The sequence below is a fragment of the Zingiber officinale genome, chromosome 10A, assembly GCF_018446385.1.
Source record: "Zingiber officinale cultivar Zhangliang chromosome 10A, Zo_v1.1, whole genome shotgun sequence".
Lineage (NCBI taxonomy): Eukaryota > Viridiplantae > Streptophyta > Magnoliopsida > Zingiberales > Zingiberaceae > Zingiber > Zingiber officinale.
In genome coordinates this window covers 77,382,739-77,386,535 of record NC_056004.1, presented here as the reverse complement: position 1 = coordinate 77,386,535, position 3,797 = coordinate 77,382,739, and the positions used below count along the sequence as shown (strand labels likewise).

Sequence of the window (3,797 nt, the reverse complement as noted above, 5' to 3'; positions counted from 1 at the left end):
GAATTAATCCATCAACTAATTTTCCTATCAGTGGATGACCCACTAGGATGTTGATAGAGTTGATGATGGATTGATTAGTTACTAGGTTGTTATATCCTGGGCTAACCACAGCGAATTGTGGTAGAGAGATTTTGTACAGTCTCTAGCTGGATAGTTAGGTGCCTTGGGGTACTTAGGTATTGTTTTGTGGTGGAGCGTTGCTCCCACATATCACGGATTGCTGGTAGCGGAGCATTGCTCCTATATTTATTGCAGGTACCTATTTCAGATTATTTGTGGTGGAGCGTAGCTCCCACATATTGAGGATTTCTTGTGGTAGAGCGTTGCTCCCACATATGTGATGTTTCCTGTGATGGAGCGTTGCTCTCACACTGGAGGATTTATTCTTTGGTGATTTATGTTATGGATGATCAGATTTTCGACTTATTATCAGAGATCTTATGGATAGGAATATCTGTGATACAGACATTTTGTGTATTGGTTTTTGCCATGTAGGCTTACAGTGCCTTAGATGTTTTCAGGGACTCGATGATCCTGGTATGTCGAGGATGTTTGGATAGGTGTCCATTATCGTTGTGGACGATGTTGTGATCTATTACGGATCCGAGGTGAGTCACGTACACTACCTTTGGATAGATCTAGAGATGATTCGACGAGAACATCTATATGTGATTATCAGTAGTGCTGGTATGGATTGTCTTTTGTTATGATGTTTGGGACACACGGTCACCAGTAGGAGTGTACCGTGGTTCCGCAGGAGATAGAGGTTGTTACCGTTGGAAGCAGCCGAAATCAGTGTAGGAGATCCGCAGTCTTTTGTGACTCGCAGGATATTACAGACCTTTCATCGAGGGTATCTTCCGCATAGCTATGCTACTTTCACGCATGACCATGAAAGACGTGAAGTTTACTTGGACTGAGGATTGCAAGACCAGCTTCTAGGAGCTGAAGCGGAGACTAGTGTCGGCTTTGATTTTTGGCTTTTACCTTCTGGAGAGGACGAATTTGTCCTCTACACCGACGCGTCTCTACAGGGTATGGGTGCTGTTCTTATGTAGCACGGTAGAGTATTCTTATATGCTTATCGATAGTTGATGGAGCATGAGAAGAAATACCCAGTTCATGATCTGAAGTTGGCCGCTATTATTTTTGCCCCAAGGATTTGGCGGCAATACCTGTATGATATTACATTGAGATTCTCACTGACCATCGAGTCTCAAATATCTGTTCACTCAGAAGGAACTTAATCTTCGACCGAGGAGATAGATGGGGTTCTTGAAGGATTATGATTGTACCATTAGCTATCACTTGGGAAAAGCTAATGTGGTTACCGATGCACTTAGCTAGAGGTCCAGAGGGACTTTAGCTTGTCACCGAGTTGTGGTCACAGATTTGATTCAGGATTTCTCTGGGTTAAACCTTGAGGAGCAGGGACAGACCGAGCAGGGTATTCTTGTTACCATAGTTGTTCAGTTGTCGATCAGGACGAGAATCCGTGAGGCCCAGTTGTTGGGACCTCATAGAGCTCAGCATGAGGCAGAGTTGATCCGTATTATCAGACGGAGGATGTTAGAGGCACAGGACTGGCAGAAGAGAGTTATGCTGACCGATGTCGGAGACTCTTAGAGTTCTCCATTTGTGACCATGTATTTCTGCGAGTTTCACCCACGAAAGGGGTGAAGAGATTGTCCTCAGAGGTAAGCCAGCTCCGCGGTACATTGGCCCTTTCCAGATCTTGGAAAGGATTGGAGCAGTAGCTTACTGGCAGGCACTATCGCCGTCCTTGGCAGGCGTTCACGCTGTATTCCACGTATCTATGCTGAGAAGATACGTACTCGATCCGATACATGTGTTGATAGATAGTCTCAGTTTCCTTCAGCCTGATGTCACCTATGAGGAGGTTCCAGTATGGATTTTAGACCGGAAAGAGGGTCAGTTGCGGAACAAGACTATTTGGCTGGTTAAGTCGGATGCCAGTAACATTTGGACGAGGAAGTTACTCAGGAGCTCGAGGATACGATGTGAGCTCGATACCCCCATCTTTTCCCTTGAGGTATGTGATTTAATTTACCGTTCAGCATTTATACTCTATATCTGTTGTTAGTACTTGCTGATGGTAGATAACGAAATTTGGGGACCAAATTTTTTGTTAGTGGGGGAGAATGTAAAATACCGGAAATAGGCGAATATTAATAAGGGAATTTTCTGAAATTTTTCGAATTTTTCGGAGCTCGTATGGACGAGTTAACGGGGATAAAAATGGGGTCCGGAAAAGCCTGTTTAGGCTACCTCGTTTTAAAGAGGAAATGTTTGATTTTTCTCCCTTTTTCTTTATTCTTTTTCTTATTTTCCTCCGCCGTTTTCTTTCATTGCCGCGCGCCCGAAGTCCTCACCCCCTTGCCCTAACCGGCGCCGAGCTAACCGCTCGCGATTTAAGCCCCGATCAAGGTTTGTTCCTTTTTCTTCTTCTCCGCTCTGCCGTCCCCAAATCGCCGGTGCCTAGCCTCTGCCCCGACTCCAGCGATGCCACTGCCGGCACCGATTTCCCAGCCTCGGCTGCCTTTCCTCTATGCCCTAGCATCTCTGCCGATGCCACTGTCTCTCTTTCTCCCGACGCCGAGCAGCACCGAGCCCTAGGTGCCAACGCCGTCGACGCCTTTTTCCGACCTCTTCTGTGCCACTCCGAGACTCCTTGTCCGAGTTCTCACCATGCCCTAGCCCCCGCTCAGCAGATAGCCGGCTGCCAACACTCAAAGCAATTGTCGATTTGTAGCCTCTGCCCTAGCCTCTGTTTCCGACGCTGGTAAGGGTTCTGCCGTGGCCACCACTTGGGATCTGTATGTCGTCGTCGCCCCTTTGCTCTGGTTTACTGCCTCAGTAGCCCTTGCTGGAAACAACACCGGTGACCTAACTCCTCCGTCCTCTAATCCAGTGAGCTACTGGATGAAGGTAAGGATTAGGTTGAAATTTTGTTGTGCACTAGTAGTTGATTGGGTTGTTGATGCATTTGTAGTGTGATTTCTTTCGATTCGATTGTTGGAAGACAGTGACCTAGTTGGTTCCGGTTATCACAGCATCAAGAGTTTGTTGCTGTCTCTGTTTGATTCCGGCCACCACCCCCTGTCAACAGCTTGACACACCTGAGGTAAGATTAGGTTGTAAGATGGGTTGTTGTTTGATTTGTGATTCCCAATTATTGATCTCAACATGATCTGATCAGTAGGAAGGATTCCAGCAGCAAACGATCCTACTTCCAACAGTGATAAAACGGCTGTGAGTTTCAGGTAAGGCATAGGAATTTGATATATGCTATTGATCATGTATGGGTTGAATTGGGTTTATGTGTTGGTCAGGGATTTGCCCTAAACTAGGGTTAGAGAGTTATTTAGCTATTTATGAGAATGTAGCTAAATGAAATATATTTATATTCGTGACACAGGATCTTGACGCGAGACGAGTATCACGGAGTCAGATTTGGATCACTTTATTGGAGGCGGGTACTTTGACTTATGTCTTTTGATATGCATGATAATATGTTTAACATATAACAGTAATTGTGTTACCTGTTTATTTCGGTTGGTCACTACATGATTAGTACATGTTGTTTGTTTATTTATTCTGCATTGCATATTGTCTACCTGATCACATATGCCTTAGGTAGTGACCTAACCACATGCTCTGTTATATTCTGGATCTAGGGTTTATTTGATACCCTCTTCGATTTGTGTACCTTCTATTTGATACGTCTTCTTGTGGTACACACTTTGTATCTATTTATATGGATCATGCCATGTTAT

General features: G+C 45.0%; 1 long non-coding RNA gene across 1 annotated transcript; it reads left to right on the top strand.

Annotated features, from left to right (window-relative positions):
• Positions 1-2,247: 2,247 nt before the first annotated feature.
• LOC122027558 lies at positions 2,248-3,478 on the top strand. The gene is made up of 4 exons (XR_006124452.1): positions 2,248-2,949; positions 3,075-3,145; positions 3,221-3,284; positions 3,440-3,478. It is a non-coding gene; the product is annotated as an uncharacterized LOC122027558 (long non-coding RNA).
• Positions 3,479-3,797: the final 319 nt, after the last annotated feature.